This window comes from Cannabis sativa, chromosome 4, assembly GCF_029168945.1.
Source record: "Cannabis sativa cultivar Pink pepper isolate KNU-18-1 chromosome 4, ASM2916894v1, whole genome shotgun sequence".
Taxonomy (NCBI): Eukaryota; Viridiplantae; Streptophyta; class Magnoliopsida; order Rosales; family Cannabaceae; genus Cannabis; species Cannabis sativa.
This window is the reverse complement of record NC_083604.1, coordinates 11696468-11716743: the sequence shown is the minus strand read 5'-3', so window position 1 is coordinate 11716743 and position 20276 is coordinate 11696468. Positions and strand designations below refer to the sequence as shown.

At 31.9% G+C, this 20276-nt stretch overlaps 1 non-coding gene across 1 annotated transcript; it reads left to right on the top strand.

The window, feature by feature from the left end:
• Window positions 1-17374: 17374 nt before the first annotated feature.
• Window positions 17375-17481, top strand: LOC115715363 (small nucleolar RNA R71). Its single transcript, XR_004011239.1, has one exon. It is a non-coding gene; the product is annotated as a small nucleolar RNA R71 (small nucleolar RNA).
• Window positions 17482-20276: the final 2795 nt, after the last annotated feature.

Sequence of the window (20276 nt, the reverse complement as noted above, 5' to 3'; positions counted from 1 at the left end):
TCTCTTGTATGAGTTTTTTCGTCCATTTTTTGATCTTCTTTATCACTATTAATAATTACATAGTGGACAGTTAATGATTGTAATATGTTTTCAACGATCAACCCTAAAATCATGGGATTTGATTACATATCACGTAATATAAATGTGGTTTATGATTTGAAAATCATATAGCTGTGATTTTCCTGCTTTTACTGGGTCAAAATGATCGTGTTTTAAATCACGTCTTTAATTACTGTTTCTGGAGTTGTCTCGACAGAAGCTTGGTTCCAGTGATATCAATAGCGAGCTGCGGCCATTTTTCCTTCTGAGGTCGACAATGCATGTCTGGTGTTGATTGCAGTTCTTATTTATAAAGAATCCTTCGAGGCTCATTTAAATGTTATCTTCTGGCTCGCTAGGATTGTAAGTCTCGCTAATGCTAACGGGATGAAGTTTCTTCTCATAACGAGATGGGCACTTCGCTCACTTGTTCTTGAGCCGATCTGACTTTTACACTTAGTTTTTACATTGTACGCTAAGGACTTTTCACGATTGGTACGTGTCGCTTTCTTTGGTGCCTCGCTATTCGCATTCAGCGACATATGATTTCTCGATAATATACTAAGTGCTAGTTTGTACATTGATTCCTCACCTAAGACCTTACAGTCAGCGGGTTACAAATATAACTCTGAAACTTACGTAATTAATGAGTTATTCCATAAGAAGCAGTTGCATCGATTCACATTCCCTTTATCTTGACACGTGTCCTCCATTGAGATGGCAGCCGAATTTTGGGTATAACATAATTTTAAAATAATCTAATGAAAAATCAATTTCATTTATTTCAAAATTAATTTTGTTGCTAATTCATTTTAAATTAGCTTAAACTAATATAATTAGCCTAATATAATTATTTAAATAAGGTAAATGAGCTTTCACAATTGGGATTGATCATGTGAGGGAGGGATGTGTCCAGTATATCGTACCCACTATTATTGGCCATTAACTCTCATACAAGGCCCAAAAGAGAAGGATTTAACCTTTAAATAAATAATTATTATTCATTGAATAATCCAATATTAATTGGGCCTAAATAAAACTATAATATGTGATATTTTATTTTAACAATCTAGTGTATTTATATATCCAGAAATTCCTATATGCATCTAAGTCCAATGGCAAATATATAGGCTCACACAAGCAAACTGATTTGGATGGGCCCCATTATCCTAATTTTTGTCCACCTGATGTGGCATAAAGTTTTTTAAACACGTGAGGTAAATTGAAATATCAAGAACTTTGTTTTAAGTACTGTAAATTATTGAGATTTTTTTAAAAATTTTACAAAAATGATATTGTAACTATAACAAATACCACTATGAAAAATATTTGAAAATTTTCAAAATGTGGTTTCAGGCATAAAAGTTAATTAAAAAATTATAATAGGAGAGTGTAATTAATATTCTTTATCCTAATCTCCAAAAAAAGAAAAACAAAATGATATCCTTTTATCATTTAATTGAGAAAGCAAAAAAAAAAATTGTAAATTAAGTAACTAAATCAAACAAATTAAAGCACCTTACCAAAAAAAACTCCCACAAAAGCAGAAAAAAAAAAATAATTACTAAAAGGAATTTTTTTTTTACAAAATCAATAAATAGTAATGAATATAGTTGTCTACTGCTTTTAGAATATTTCTATATTTTAATATATTCCAAATGTGGGTTGTATTTGATTACTATATATTCAAGTTTCAACCTCAAACAAATAAAAAAAAACATAAAATTTACAAGAAACCAAATATAATAATATTAATCTATATTACTCTTTTTGTAGTTTCGTTCTGCTGATATAATGGAAGGTGGTAATAAGTACTTGAGTATGAAAATAGTGGGAATATTATCAGTAACTTTGATGGTGATGATGATTGCAACAAGTGAAGCTGGAAAACTTAATATTATTATAATTCCAGTGGATCAATGTGAGCTTCCAGTATGCATTGAAAAGTGTAAGGAGTTTCCTGGTGTAATCAAGGCTATTTGCCAGAGTAAAACTATGTGTGTGTGTTATCGTCCAGAGTCAAATTTTAAGGGTCCACCCGTACCATCTTCCCGCCAATACATTCATTTCTAATTGTCTCTAATAATGAATTGAGAGAAGCTTTCATTGTTATATCTATGTACTCTTCCTTACATGAATAAGAAGCAGTTAATGCAATATATATTGTCTTATGAAATTTTCATTAGTATTGTTTACTTAATTATTATATTAAGTATGGCTTGACTTCTATATACTTAATTATTCCTCCATATCTGACCTATAATCAAAGAGAAATTTTCTTAAATCAAATGTTAAAACAGTTACGGCTGAAGAGTGGATCGTAAATATTTTAATAAGAAAATTGTGAAAATGAAATCTTGGAAGGCTGCTTCGCCGAAACCCATCAACAATCATGGTGATGGGAACAGTGGACAACACCCTCTCCGCCGCTGGACGCAGAGGCACCGTCAGCTCCGACCGTCCTAGATCCAGTTGGTCGGTTGCCGGTAGGAGCTGCTGCTGGTCGGAGGGCAGAGCTTCTCCTTTGCCGGTATAGAGTTTGCCTTTGGACTTCTTCATCTTCTCCGACAATGGTAGCCTCTATGAGTTTGTTTTGCGCAGCGATCATAGACGCTTAAAATCTTCTTCTACGATGGTACAAATCAGCTAACCAATAAGTTTTCTCTGTTCAATCTTTTTATTTGAATTTTAAATGTTAATTTAGTCAGTATATTTATGCATTATTACATATCCACAGGTTTTGTTCTCTCATAATAAACCAAAATGTATAATTTACTTATGTGTGTGTGTGAATGTATCTGAGATGGTTTGTTAGATGGCGAAATTTATAAGTTACATATTGTCTATCAATTTTGCAGTAATTATATCATATGTCATTTATAATAATTATTATAATAATAGATAATAACTCTCATCTGTTATAAAATAATATAAAATAATATAAAGTAGATGAGAAGAAAGAAAAAGAAGATAAAGAGAGAAAGAGAAAGTGAATGAGAATTTCTGAGTTGTTTATTCCAATGGGGTGAACCCCTATTTATACAAATACAAGAGTGAGATATTAAGAAACTAAGAAAAAGGGAAACTAAGGAAAAGAGGAATGTTGATTACAATTCATGGTAATAAATAAAAGATTTGGACATCCACATAATTATTAATATTTATAACACTCCCCCTTGGATGTCCATAATAACTGTCTTATTATAAATCTTGCTGAAAACTTGATCAAAGGAAAAAGAGTATAGTGTAAACTAACTCCCCCTCATTTAAAGGCATCTGTGGAAATCTTCTAATCGACGAATTTCGATCTTATCTGCCATCTTCCCAAATGTTGATGTTGGTAATAACTTTGCGAATAAGTTTACAAGATTGACACTTGATTAAATATGTTGAACAACAATATGTATTTTCTTGAAGCGTATAAAGAAGAATTTCGTGAAATGTGTTCTAACTCTATCTCCTTCAATGTACCTCCTTTTAGTTGAACGATGCAAGCAGTATTATCCATAGAGAATTGCTTGGGTTGATACTTCTTTATTGAGTGCAATTTATATGTTTCCCGAATATGCTATGTCAATGATCTCACTTACACACATTCTCTACTTGCTTCATAAAATGCAAGTATGTTAACATGATTTATAGTTGCCTCGTTAAAAACCTTGCCGGAAAAACCCGAGTGGGACAAAATGCGAGCTAGGAAAAGAGTACAATATATATTTCATATTCATAACTATTTGTAAGTTGCCTCGTTAAAAACCTTGCCAGGAAAACCCATTGGGACAAAACCTGAACTAAGGGAAAAAGAGTGCAACATGAATATGTCTCCCCCTCATGCACATATGATCCATAATTCTTTTGGTGATAATATATCTCATAAGCTTATTGTAATCACTTTTAAAATATCACCATATATAATCTTTGATCATATATTTTCTATAACTCTTCCAGAGTATGTATGAGGGGTTCGTGGAACATTAATATTTATCCAACTAATTGTATCATTCATGTGTATATACAATCTTGTTCATACTAAAATTTAACATTTCAAGTAGATATGAACATAACACATTAATGATAATATAAATTTCATTTGTGACAATGATGGTACTCCAATACCATATATTTGTTCCATCTTGTTGTATGATCTTAATTTTCATATCAAATGATCATATATCTATAATTCTTAATACATATGAAGTACTTCAGGACTTCAATACTAATGAACAAACTTTATACATTTAATATTTCTCGATATACAAAAGAAATAAAAGTTCGTTCTTCAATTAATCAAAAACTCTTCAAGAGTCTATCACAACGTATAATTTACGTATTTATATTGCATAGACAACCATAGGTATTTTTCAAATAATAATTTACTTACATGTCTTTATTTCATACAAAGATCTTTGTCATATAGTGTGCACGACTTTGAATTTATATCACTTAAGACATGTATTAAATTCTTCTAGAATTTTTAGATAAGGCTTATTTCAAATTCTCACTATATTAGGAGCTCCAAATAAATAACCTTTTGTTGCAACATTTATGTGACGCTTATAAATCCTCATAAAATATATTCCAGGCTATAATCAAATCATGATTATATTTTCTCAATATTTGAGCCTTACTTCAATCAATCTCATGTCTATGCAAACTTTGTACAACAATTCATTATGTACAAATACATATATGCAAATTCTCATTAGAAATATTTATTTGCACACCCTACAGGTCTTACTTCACTTTATGTGAGTAAATTTGCCTGGATTGCGTCATAATATTTTGGCCAAAAATCAAAATGTATGTCGATAATTCTCGACAAATCTAATACAATGATCCTTGCTATCTCATGTTAGTTTATTGCATATGCACACATTCAATATTTATTGTCGACAAAAATTTCAATAAATGATAATTTCCTCCCATATTGACATAACTTATAGAGATCTCTTTAAATTACATATTTTCAAATATGTTTATCATTTATAGGTACCTATAACGAATCACTTTAGGGATTCAATTATGATTAAATGTGTTATGTCTAACTTCTCTTGAGTCTCTTCGATGTACCGTTTTCATCACGGTTATCATTTTAATACTTTATAACATTAAGGTATCTCCATGAGTACCTCACAGATTTTAACAACTTCGGGGCAAATCAAATGAACATTTACTAATAATTTCTATATTGTTCATTTACGCTTCAGGCGGTTTTCAACTCATTCTATCTCAACTTTGAGTAATATTGATTTGCAGTTGGTATATATCATTTTGAACTATATCGTTCTTATACTTTATGCAAGGATCATTTTTCAAAAATTATCATCGATCCCAGCCCTTCTCTCCCCACGATCGAGAGAATTTTAAAAAATTGTGATATCTAATAATATTAATACACACAATAGGGATTTCAATATATCACAATGAATCAATATCTATTTAAACTCATATATATTATATGACATTGAACTTCAGGTTCAATAACTTCAGTTTCAAGTTCAATACTTATGAACTTAATTCATTTCTAAGAATGAGTCATACGTGTATAATTAGAAATACATAAATTTACACATTTTGTAAATGCATGATCATATAATCTTATCACATCGATAAGAAACTATGCAATAAAAATCTAATAATGGCTCAAGACTGTTAAAGAAATATAATTTAAATATTTTCTATGTGCAAATATATGCACATTTTTCTTTTGAGCCTTATAAATTAACAATGAGAAGAATCTTATTCTTCAACAAAATTTAGTCAAATTCTTTGACAATTTATTGCATATGATTGATCATGTCAAAAAATTCAATTCATGAACTTCAGGTTCACTATAATTTGTATTTCAATGAAACTTTCAAAAGGTAATGTAAATTCATTACAACATAATCATTACAAGTTTCATTTTATATACACGAATAATATAATTATATTATTCTCCAAAACATATACACTCTTCAGGAGTCACTATTATGTTTATCAAACTTTATATTTCTTCAGGAATCACTATCATCAATTCAATGACGTGTATAATATAAAATGTACATGACAACTTCATCATGTTGTTATAATGGTCAAATAGATATAACCATAATATATCATTCATGTTTCCTGGTATCTTTTTAACAAGTCGTATTAATAGACTATTCATCAGTCTAATTATCATGACTTGATATATTATATATTTAAATGTACAACCAGTACATATAATAAGTTATTTCTTATTATACTTTCATAACTAGATAAAAGTTATACATCTAGGTACATACAAATATATTTTACTACTCTAAGTAGCAATTGTATGTAAGACTTCTTTAGGAAGCTTTTCAAATAATTATTTTGTGATTCTTTATCACTTTGATTATATTAGATCACTAACAAATATTAGTAAATTATATATCCACTTTTGGGAATATGCAAACTAAATTATATAGTAACTATATATATACACGTATTACTTGCACCAACAATAGTTTGAAACTATTGATTTCAAGAAATAATAAAATATGTATATATTAATTTACTTCTGGCATTGCCAATATATGTGAAATCTATATTCTTTGAAATAGAATTTCATGTCTATTCATTCTCTTTAGGTAATGATATTTAAATATTCTAAATGTACAATAAGTTTGTACAATTCACATTCTATTAAATAATCAAGTATACTTTTATCTTGATTATAAGTATGTCGTACTACGGGTACGCGACCACTATTATTAAATTCCACACATGATATATAAATTTCATGCACTTTGATTATGTGTGGTATCTCATCTTTTAGTTGTTTCCACTTTTCTAAAATATTTGAGTAGTAAATAATGTCATTGATTATTTAAAATCATTACATTCACTTCGGGGAATGACGTTGAACAAGTAGAACATTATTATAAATTTCTTAAAAATTTATTACTTGTTCATCCATAAAAAATATAAGAAATTATTCAACAATTTCTTTTACGATATTTCAAAGAATATATGAATGCAATTTTTGCATAGTCTCCAAGATGTATGCAAAATTTAATCTTTAACATATGTCAGATTCAATAATTTCCAACATTGCAAGTAATAACAATGTATAATAACATGACCAATACGAGGAATCTTTAAAAGTGATTGACTTCAATTCGTATCATTCTGCGGGGAATGATGAACAATAAATCTTGCCTCATGTATTTAAATAACATTAGTCATGCTCATTGTTATTCTTATACTTTAATGTTTCAATGCAATTTTTTTAACATTCTTTTTGGGTATTCAAAACCCACTATAAAATTGCATCAATAATAATCATTTTTAATGATTCTTTAGTTGTATTCACATAAATACAATCATTTTTTTTCTTCGATAAATATAAAACATTTACTTCAGAAAATGTTTGTCAAAATCTATATCGATATTAGATTATTTTTCATTGTCCTCAAAGAATACAAGAACATATATATAAATATGTATTCATCTCTTTCATTATATATTCATCAACTATATAATGAATATTACGTTTGCATAATCTTCAGGATATATGCAAGATTTTATTGAGGACGCATAATCATCAGGATGTATGCAATATTTTATCGAGGATGCATAATCTTCAGGATATATGCAATATTTTATCGATGATGCATAATCTTCAGGATATATGCAATATTTTATCGATGATGCATAATCTTTAGGATATATGCAATATTTTATCGATGATGCATAATCTTTAGGATATATGCAATATTTTATCGATAATACATAATCTTTTGGATATATGTATAATTTATATAGATTTTCTCTATCATATCATAGGCACACATATATTATAAATATTATGAATGATAAGAATATAATATATATATGAAATTAATAATAAATATATAAAAACATATACATACATATATAATATATAGATATATAGATAAAAAGAAAAAAAAACAAAAGATTCTTGAAATTGTTTCAGTCAGATAAGTATATATAAAAATATATATTTAGTGTATCGTGACTTTGAAATAATTCAAGAACTTTAACAAGATACTTACATTGGGACTTGGGCAGAGACTCATGCTTGAAGCTTGGGCAGAGACTCGTGCTGATAACGTGTTATAAAATAATATAAAATAATATAAAGTAGATGAGAAGAAAGAAAAAGAAGATAAAGAGAGAAAGAGAAAGTGAATGAGAATTTCTGAGTTGTTTATTCCAATGGGGTGAACCCCTATTTATACAAATACAAGAGTGAGATATTAAGAAACTAAGAAAAAGGGAAACTAAGGAAAAGAGGAATGTTGATTACAATTCATGGTAATAAATAAAAGATTTGGACATCCACATAATTATTAATATTTATAACATCATCTAAGTTATTGATTCTTTTTAGGGAAAAAAACAGAAAAATACAAAAAAGAAAAAAAAAATTACAAAAATACTATGGACCAGCCTATTAAATATTTATACAGTCCACATACAAATATTTACAAAAATACCACATGCACTAAACCTTCAGCTGCCCGGAGCGAACGATGAAGATGAACATACATCGATCGTTTCAAATCAGGAAAACAACCAAAACGAGGGAAATACAACCATTAATTCTCGCGAAATCAACTGGAAAAGAAGACCTGCAATGATATATCTAAACAAAAAATGACGAAAAAAAATCAGAAAAACTGTGAAGAAACTGAAATTACACATTGTTTTCTGTTTTATTCGATCAAAACAACTCCCCCTAATATCGAAATCCAGATTCATGAAATGTAGATCTGTAACAAACAGATCTGGAGCTCCCACCAAATCCAAAACAATGTATGTTGTGAAATTTTTTAAAAAAACCTCATGAATAATAGATCTACTTTATATGCAGTTGCATTTTGATTGATTATTGGTTTCCAATATGGAATATAAAACTACAAAACAACTGTATAAAAACTGAAATACAGGAAAAACTCTTTGAACATCAACAACCATGATAAATCTCATTGGTATCCATTGATGATATAAAATGGACAAGAAACAACTAGATAAAAAACATATTAAAAAAAAATACATACAGAAGGCGTTTACACTATTAAAAACTATGAAAAAACTATTAGAAAATGAAAAATCAATAAACACAAAACCCACAAAAGTTGAATATGAAAAAATTTCAAAAATGTGGGAAAACCAAAAAGAAACCAAAAACAAACCTACGATCGAAGAGGAGCACCATCCTAATCATTTTTTTTGAGCAGGAGCATGAGAAATTTTTTCATGGGCAGTAACCTTTGATTTCTTTTCAGGAGGATCTCACTCACGTTCCGACAATTGAGGAGCAAAATCGAAGTCATCGTCTTGAACAACAGGACGTTTGCCCTTATTCCTGTTAGCTACAGATTTCAACCCCATTTTAGAACTTTTCTTTGGCACAGGGGAAGGAGAAGATTTCAACTATGGAGGTTTTATTTACTGAAAAGAAATTGAAAATAATAAAAAAAAAAAGAAGAGAAAAAGATAAGGGAATGATGTAAGGTATGATTGATATAAGTCATCAATCAATGACGTGTATGGTTGCATGGATTGTGTGTGCAAGTGGTAAAGGTGTAATAAAATAATGTTAATGAGTATAAATATTGATTTAACCGTGTGAAGATATATATGTAATAAAGTGTGTATTTTGTATTTTTGGTGTAAAAATTTCTTCTTTTTACTCCCCATGGATCATTTTTGATTTTTTTAGAATAAACCTCGTATTATAAATCAAAAGTTTAAAGTAACAGAGAATAATATTGTAGAGGAAATTTGTTTCAACTAAACACAATCTTCATCCAACTCTGAAGAATGCTTTACTAAACTATAAGCGGCTTTATTATATGTCTCTTCAAACATATGAGATTACAACTCTATCGAAAAGGGATAAAAAATAAATGACTTCTACAATAATATATGTAAAAGAAGATAAAGCTCATGAGAGTTACTTCACAACTGTGGAAACCATGAAGAGCATCTGTTTTCACTATCAAGATAGGTAGCTGCAATTGAAAAACCCAAAGTAGACTACGAAATAAAGCTATAGCTTCCATTTCATAACACTTATAACATCCCGTAAGTGGCTTTGATAGAATAGCAAGGACTCGGCCTATAGTATCTCGGATGACAAGTTCAACACCAATTCGACGAGTGGTGAGATTGACAGATGCATCTACATTAAACATGAGGCCTAAACCAGCTGATGGCTTCCACGGTTCTGGTCGAGAATGAGTAGCGGGTGGTGCAATAAATACTAGATCAGTTTATGCTCTGGCAGCATAAAATTGTAGAAGAAAAGTTACATCATAAGAAGAAAGAGTTGCTGCAGGCCTGGCATGAAAACAAAGAACGAGCCCATTGCGTTCTGTCCAAATTGTCCACATGATACAAATTATAGATTCCAGTTTCGACTTAGAGAATAAGGAAGACAAATGGACCAAAAAAAACTTCTTGAACCATTGAATTTTTCTTGTGAAAGTCATAATTATAGTTTGAATGTCTCCAAATTGATCTCACATATTTACAGCCAAACAATACATGTCCAATAGATTAACAGGCATGAGTACAACGGGAACAAGTAATTGTTGTAATGACTTTTTGTTGGACTAACTTTGAAGCAACTAGTAGAGCATCCTAGATTACCTTCTGTTGACGGAGTTTTTCGTCAACTGATCTAAAAAGATCGTAAAAATAAATATAATTGCAATGAATTAATTTAACTAAATATAACCGCAATATATAAAATGGACACTAGGGATTTATAGTAGTTCAGCCCCCATGTCGCGATGGTAATGAGGCTACGTCTACTTTAATTTTTATTAATTTAGTCTGATACGCCAGAGTTATATTCTCAACAGTGTGTAGATAATAACACACAAATAGATTTGAAGACGTAAGGAAAAAGATGAAAAATAATGTAGTGCCCTTAGCCTCCGTTCAATCAGCAAATGATTCCCCCTTCACCCTAGCCTCTTACCATCTTTATATAGGCTTTAGGATTTGTTAGTGATCCTCCACATGTCGGGGTGTCTCACTAAAAAATCTTGTATCTGTTACAAAATTTATGAATAATACGCAAGTGCACGTAATCAAGTAGTAAACTCACACAGGTGAGGTCGAACCACAGGGAATTGAACTGAATACAACTAAATTAGACTTATGATTCTATTTGGTAGATAAATAATTATGATAGATTTTAAAATAAAGAAAAACAAGAAAATTAAAGAAAGCAATAAAGGTGTTTAATCAAGGATGAGAAATTAGGGAAAAGAATCCTGTTGATTTAATTACCCAATTGTTAATGCTAATTACTATTCTCTTTCTCAATGTGAATGACATATTATAAAAATTAATCTAACTCTTTTCATATCTTTTAGGTCCTAAATCACATGTTATCTAATCATCTCTGAGATAGATTAACATATAATCAACATTAAGCAATAATCTAAATGTCACAAAGGCTATGCAAATACTTTCGTTTCACATCAAAACCTAGTTTATCCAATTTTAGCATTTCCAATTCTCACTTTTCAGATTTTGAATTCAGATCATAAAGCATGTACAAGGTGATCAATCTTAAACATGTAATTAAACACAAATATGGATAAATTCACGATTAAGAAAAGAGGAATAGCAATTATCATTAACCAAAAGTAATTTCAATCAACATTCATCATCTCTCTAAATAGGAGTTTAGTTCATAAAATCCATAATAACATCCATAATCAAAACTAAAATAGAATTTAACATAAAAATTAAGAGTTTAAGAAAGAACTAGTTGGTGATTGCATTCCAGATCGCCATAATTGCTTCCTCTGCCTCCTTCTTTCACTTTAGGGTCCAATTTATGTCTCCCCTTGTTCTAAAACAGGAGCCCCTTAAATAAAAATTAGGGTTGCTACCTCTGAAAAAGTCTAAAACTGCCCAAAAATCTCGTCTTTCGCCCCTAGTCGCAACTACATAAAGCCTAGTCGTGACCATAGGCAAAATACAAAAATAAGCTCGCTGCCTGGCTCCTTGTCGCGACCATGGTCGCGACCATGAAGAAGGGTCGCGACCATGGAAAGTGGTGGTCGCGACTACTGAAGCAAATTTACAGCTTCAGTATCTTTCAGTAAAATATATATAACTTTTACATACAAACTCGAAATGAGTTGATTCAAGATGCGTTGGCAAGAAGAAAAAGAAATCTAAAACTTTTCTGTTTTGACTTTTTCCAAAATCTGAATGTAATATAGTCAAATTTAAGCTTGAAGTTTCAGCTTTATTTTCTTGCAGAATTTTCTCTATTCTATAGATTGTTATTTTCCGAACTTTGATCAATTGATATATTCCAAGTGTGAAACCTGAAACCAAAGAAAAAAAGCATAATTCTATTCCAAATATAATAATAAGGAAGGAAGACAACTATAAAATGTGACCCAAAACGTAGGCTAAAAATAGCCTAACAAATTCCCCCAAACTAGATTCTTACTCGCCCTCGAGTAAGACTAAGACTAAGACTAAAACTCGATTAACTAAGCTATCAGATAATTATATTACTGCTGGCTGATGTGAAATTTCCTTCCATTAACTAAACTAGATTTTAAATTCCAAAACCTCTAACAATTAATTAGGATGCTCATTTTATCACGCAATGCAGAGATACAAACTAACTTCAATATCGAAATAATGTCATAATTTTTTCACTCCATCAAATCAGTCCACAAACTAATAGCCAATATGCTTGCATGCTTACCTCTCTCCACTAATGTTGACAACATTCTTTTCGGCATCAAAAGGACTTTTTAAGGTTAGAATTTATGGCTTAGATATTTGGAAAATGAAAGATAATTTTGGCTAAAGATATCATAAGCACAATAGAACCCACAAGCTTCTCATAATTTTAAAATTTCCCAAAGTTTTCCCACAACTAACCATGATTGAGATTTTTTTTTCTGTTTTTTCAATCACCAGACATCACTGAAATTTTGTTTTATTTCTAATTTTTTTCATTCTTTTTTTTTTCAAGTGATGCCGAGTTACAATTCTTTCTTTTTTTTCCTCACATGTTTCTCAATCGCGCAAGATTTTTTTTTCTTTTCTTCAATACTTCCACACACTATATATTTCACTCCCCCAAACGTATTGTAAGGCTTATGATACCATTCAAAATGTAATGAGGACAAAAAAAAAAACAGTGAAGATACATCTTTTAGTTGAATGGGTGAAGAAACGAAACAGGTTTAGGCTCAAAAAGGTTCACTAAGGATATTCATTTTATGGTAGGCTTGAAAGGCTCAAACTATTCAAACAAACTACCTAAATCATGTTCCTATTAAATGATGTCAAGGATTTCGCCTCAAGAGAATAAGGCATGGAAGTTCTAAGCTATTCAATCAATCTTACCACAAACCACAGTAAAACAAATATAACATATTTCACAGATCGTCAAATTGCATCCCATACATAGGCTTTACAAGCATCCAAACTAATACAAAGAGTTAAAAGAATTAAGCACACAGTTTCAAAATTTCAGGACATATCACAATTAACAGTAGTACACAACTATCTTCAGTTTATTTAATCGACTAACAACCAAATAAAAAGACTAAACTAACCCAAAATAACTAAAAAGAACTGAATAACTAAAACAATTAATTTTTTTGTCCCCTCCCCCAAACTTAGAATACACATTGTCCCCAATGTGTCATGCAAAATAAGGGAAGGGAGACTTACCTGCACCCCCATCAGAAGGGGTTGGACCTCAATACTGCTTCAAATTGGATCAAGTCCATCCCTCGCATCCAATAGAGCCCTCGTACCGAATGACGAAAATTGACCTCCAATATTGTTAACTTCAGAGTTTTGCACAAGAGTAAGTTCACCTTCAGAATTGCCATACATCAATCTTTTCCAATGACGCCGAATCCTTCGAAGTCGCTCTTTAGGCTTGGCTCTCTTCTTATTAGCTTTAACAAAAGAACCCTTCACCATCTCAATCTTGCAACAGGTAGGAATGTCAGTTGGGGAAAAAACATTAAAATTGACCTCTTCATCTTGCACTCGCAATTTTAACTCCCCCTTTTGAACATCTATTAATGCTCGTCCCGTGGCTAAGAATGGTCTTCCCAAAATAATAGGAATAGTTGAATCTTCCTCAATATCAAGAATTAGGAAATCAGTAGGGAAGATAAACTTACCAACCTTCTGTTGGGTTTTATGCCCTAAATAAAACTCATTTCAATATGGTTAGATTTACTTATTAATATAGATCAGAAATAACATTTAATGTTGCATGGTTCACATGATTTATTTCATGATTATATGTACATAATGTATGAATTCATCTGAAACCCTTTTCACATACTTGATCCTGTGTATTGTGTTGTCAACACATTGGAAAGTAAACATGACTATGTGAATAAAGTTTCCTAGATTTATCAGACACAGGGTTTTACTGATATGATAATCTACAACAGAGTTTACTTGCATTTGGAGAAATGCTATGTTCTTTCCAGAGCATTGGTTAAAGTAAAAGCTCAGGTTGGATGCATGGAGTATGCATCGGAAGGGATCCGATATTGAACTTTGACTTAGATTTATTAAACTTACCGTAATATCTATTCAAGTAAATATCGCCTAGTTGATCCTAGATCAAATGATCTTAATCCTGTTATGATTAGGCTCAATCTCAAGAGGCTATTCGTGTTCTTTGATTTGTTAGTTAAGCCTACTTTTGGGTTAGGGTGATACGTACATTTTGGGAACACGGTAGTGCAATTGAGTGGGAGCGCTAACGTAAACATGGAATCTATAGCTTCTATCTGGCGAATAGTAAGTAAAGGATGATCTCCTTCGAGCTTGACCAAACGAAAATAAATGGTGGAGATCTCATTTCACATAAGCTGAAATATCATTTATACGGGGTTAAGTGTTTTAAGGATTAAATACATTGTAGGGTGTAACGGTAATCTAATCCATTTACAGTGTAGATCATTCATATAGAGGATCATTGATCAAATTAGGATTATAACAATGGATAACTAATGATGTGTCTATACGGTGGAACATATAGAGCATTCTATATACTGAGAGTGCAATTCTAAGTTCTATGCGTGGAATCAACGAAGAATTAATAAGTAAGTGAATTTAGGTTATAAATTCTTGATCTGCTTATTGGAAGCTCGGTTATATAGACCCATGGTCCCCCCACTAGTTGAGATAATATTGCTTGTAAGACTCATATAATTGGTTTTGATTAATCAATTATAATTCTTAAATTATACTAATCTATTTGTGAATTTTTCACTAAGTAAGGGCGAAATTGTAAAGAAAGAGTTTTAGGGGCATATTTGTTAATTATGATACTTTGTATGGTTCAATTAATAAATATGATAAATGACAATATTATTTAATAATTATTTATAGTTATTAAATAGTTAAAATTGGCACTTAAATCGTTGAATTAGAAAATTGGCGTTTTTGAGAAAATCAGATGCAGAATTGAGAAAACTGCAAAATTCAAGTAAGGCCCCTTACACTACATGGCCGGCCACTTGGAATGATTTTTTAAACTGATATTTTCATTATTTTAATGCTAAATAATTCATACCTAACCCTAGTGGAATGCTATAAATAGATAGTGAAGGCTTCAGGAAATTTACACTTAAATTTTCTACTTTTTCCTTCACAGAAAAACCTGAGCCTTCTCTCTATACCTAGCCTCCACCTTCTTCTCTTTCTTCCCTCTTCAATTTCGAAATTTCTTAGTGTTAGAGTAGTGCCCACACACAGCAAGTGATACCTCAATCATAGGGAGGAAGATCGTGAAGAAAGACTTTCAGCAAGAAGGAGTTTCAGCACTAAAGAAGGGGAGAAAGAGATCCAAGTTCAGATATTGATAATGCTCTGCTACAGAAAGGAATCAAGGGCTAGATATCTGAACGGAAGGAGTCATTATATTCCGCTGCACCCAATGTATGGTTTACTAAACTTTATATGTGTTTATTTCATCGTTTTAGAAAGTTCATATTTAGGGTGTTAATCAACATACTTGTGAGTAGATCTAAGATCCTGGTATAATAATTTCCAACACCTTCACCAGTACATCTTCAATTATCCCACGAGGATGAGTCAAAGAACGATCCGCCAGTTGTAAAGTCACTATAGTAGGCTTTGCTTTTCCCAATCCTAGCCTTTTGAAGGCAGACAATGGCATTAGATTAATGCTTGCTCCCAGATCACATAGAGCTTTAGTTTCCACCGAACCCCCTATAGAGCATAGAATATTGAAACTATCCGGATCTTTAAGCCTGGGCGGTAGTTTCTTCTGCAAAATTGCACTACACTCCTCAGTAAGTGCCACTGTCTCGAATTCTTCCAACTTCCTTTTCTTAGCTAAAATTTCTTTCATGAACTTTAGGTAAGTTGGCATTTGCTCCAAGGCCTCCGTAAATGGAATGTTAATGTGCAGCTTCCTGAATATTTCAAGAAATTTTGAAAACTGCTTGTCGAGGTTGTTCTTGCGGAGTCTTTGAGGGTAAGGAATTTTAATATGGTGATCTATGCTTATCGGAGGCGAAGCTTCTTTCGGTGCAAGACCATCAGTAGTGTTATTTTCCTTTGGTTCCTATGTCTGTACCCGTCGATCTTGAACCACATCTTCAACTGGTTGCTTACCACTAGGTCCCTCATAACTCTTTCCACTCCTCAAGGAAATTGCTTGACATTGCTCTTTTCCTTTTGTCTCACTAGTGCTAGGTGAATTTCCTTGAGCTTGTTTTGCCACTTGAGTAGCCAATTGTTCCATCTGAGTTTCTAGAGTTTTAATAGAGGCTTTAGTCTCCATCATGAATTTTAACAATAAGTCAGCTTGGATATTTAAGGCTCCACTAGGACTTTGTTGTTGCAGCTGTTGTTGGTTTTGTTGGGGCTGATTTCTCTGCTGGTAGAACCCCTGTTGGTTGTGCCCATAATTATTGTTTTGAGAATAGTTCCCAATGGCTTTTGCTTAATCCATTGGTAAACTGTTCACATCCACCGGGCATTCCTCATAGGGGTGAGGGCCCCCACATAGCTCACAAGTAACTTGAGCCTGTTTCACCTGAGCAGTCATCAACTTCGTCAAGGCCTCCACTTGGGCTGTCAGCTTGGTGATGGCATCTACCTCGTGCATATCAACAACTTTCTTCGTTTTGGCTTCTTTCATTTGGCCATTGTTGGTTATTCATAGCCATTTCTTCGAGCAGATCATAAAGCCTCGTTTGCACTTTTTCGCATAAATGCCCCACCAGCTGCGGCATCTATAATTGTTCTTGTGTTACCAATCAGCCCATTGTAGAAATTATGAACCAACATCAACTTTTCGATCCCATAGTGTGGACATTTTCTGATGAGATCCTTGAACCTCTCCCAAGCCTCATAGAAAGATTCATTGTCCAGTTGACAAAAATTATTAATTTCCCCTGTCAGCTTGGCAGCTTTTGTTGGAGGAAAAAACTTAGACAGAAACTTTGTTGCCAAGTCAGTCCATGTTGCTATAGAATTCGGTGGCAAGGAGATTAACCAACTCTTGGCTCGCTCTCTCAGCGAGAATGAAAAAAATCTCAAACGGATTGCATCATCACTGACTCCATTTACTTTGAAGGTCTGACATAACTCCATGAAGTTTGACAAGTGCAGATTAGGGTCTTCAGATGGGGGTCCACCGAACTGAACTGAGGATTGCACCATTACAAGTATGGCTAGCTTTATCTCAAAGTTGTTTGCATCCACGGCGGGTGGTCTTGTACAAGACTAAACCCCCGTAACAGTTAGGAGAATGTAATCTCTGAGACTGTGGCCATTTGCTTGATCTTCAACAGCACCTCCATTACTACCATTGTTGCCTCTATTGTTACCGCCATTAGCATTCTCAGCCATCATTTCTTCTATTTCAGCAGTTGCTGAAACTCTTTCGTGCCTCTTGTTTCTTCTGTTTCTTCTACAGGTCTTCTCAATTTCATGATCAACCGGCAATATTACACTTTGTCCTTGACGTCGCATGCACCCCCAATGCCTGAAATAAGACAATCTAAAAGAAACAGATTAGCAATAAGCAAGAAAATTTAACCAAAGTGGAATTTAATCTTATTTTTTTGTAATATCAATTTTTAAACAATTCCTCGGCAACGGCGCTAGAAACTTGTTACAAAATTTATGAATAATACGCAAGTGCACGTAATCAAGTAGTAAACTCACACAAGTGAGGTCGAACAACAGGGAATTGAAATGAATACCACTAAATTAGACTTATGATTCTATTTGGTAGATAAATAGTTATGATAGATTTTAAAATAAAGAAAAACAAGAAAATTAAAGAAATCAATAAAGGTGTTTAATCAAGGATGAGAAATTAGGGAAAAGAATCTTGTTGATTTAATTACCCAATTGTTAATGCTAATTACTATTCTCTTTCTTAATGTGAATGACAGATTATAAAAATTAACCTAACACTTTTTAGATCTTTTAGGTCCTAAATCACATGTTATCTAATCATCTCTGAGATAGATTAACATATAATCAGCATTAAGCAATAATCTAAATGTCTCAAAGGCTATGCAAATACTTGTTGGGTTTTATGCCCTAAATAAAACTCCGTTTCAATGTAATCCAGATTATTCTATATCAATAAAGTAACAGAAGTAATTTTTCACTCACTTGTGTATGTTTTGGTTCACTTAATCAATTGCTTGTCTATTTGATTTATAAATTCATCCAAACCCCTTTCACATACTTGAACATGTTTATTGTGTTGTCAACACAGTGGAAAATAAACATGACTATGTGAATAAAGTATTCCTAGATTTATCAGAACACTGGGTTTCACTGATATGACAATCTACAACAGATTTTACTTACATTTGGAGAAATGTTATGTTCTTTCCAAGACATAGGTTAAAGTAAAGCTCAGGTTGGATGCATGGAGTATGCATTGGAATGGACCGATATTGAACTTTGAATTAGATTTTGAAACTTACCGTAAACATCTATTCAATTCAATATCATAAGTTGATCCTAGATCACATGATCTAAATCCTGATATGGTTAGGCTTAATTTCAAGAGTGTTATTCGTGTTCTTTGATTTGTTAGTTAAGCCTAAATCTTTAGTCTGGGCAATACATACATTTTGGGAACACGGTAGTGCGATTGACTGGGAGCGCTAACATAAATATGGAATCTATAGCTTCTATCTGGCGAATAGTAAGCAAAGGGTGATTTCCTTCGAGCTTAACCAAACGAGATAAATGATTGAGTACTCATTTCACTTAGTTGAAATATCATTTATACAGGGTTAAGTGTTTTAAGGATAAAATACATTGTAGGGTGTTACGGTAATTTAAGTCCTTTTACAATGTAGATCATCCATATAGAGGATCATTGATCACATTAGAATTATAACAATGGATAACTAATAATGTGTCTATATGGTGGAACATATAGAGCATTCTATATACTGAGAGTGCAATTCTGAGTTCTATGTGTGGATTCAAGGAAGAATTAATAAGTCAGTGAATTTAAGTGGTAAATTCTAGATCTGCTCATTGGAAGCTCGGATATATAGACCCATGGTCCCCTCACTAGTTGAGATGATATTACTTGTAAGACTCATTTAATTGATTTTAATTACTCAATTAAAAATTCTCAAGATAGACTTGTCAGTTTGAGAATTTAGCACTTATTAAGGGCAAAACAGTAAATAGAGATTTTGAAGGGCATATTTATTAATTAGGAAACTTTAATTAGTTTCATTATTAATAAATCAAATGATAATATATTATTTGATAATTATTTTTAATTATTAAATAATTAGATTTATCATTAATATGGTTGAACAATGGAATTGGCAATTTTTCACAAAAAGGGAAACTATCAAGTGTAGGAAAAGGAAAGTTGGAAAAGTGGAAAGCCTTGTTTCCACATTGCCTAGGCCGGCCCACTTAGCTTCCTTTTCCCTTTGATTTTCTCAGTTCAAAATGTGAATCATAGCCCTTGGTGGTCTTCTATAAATAGAAGGCAAAGGCTTCAGAGTTTCACACATCTGTACAAGCTTTTCACAGCATTATTCTGAAAGAATTTTCTCTCAGAAAATTCTCTCTGAGCCGCCACCCTCTCTCTCTCTATCCCTTCACTGTTTCGAAATGTATGAGTGCTAGAGTAGTGCCCACACACATCAAGTAATACCTCAATCATAGTGAGGAAGGCTGTGTAGATTTCAGAGACAACAAAG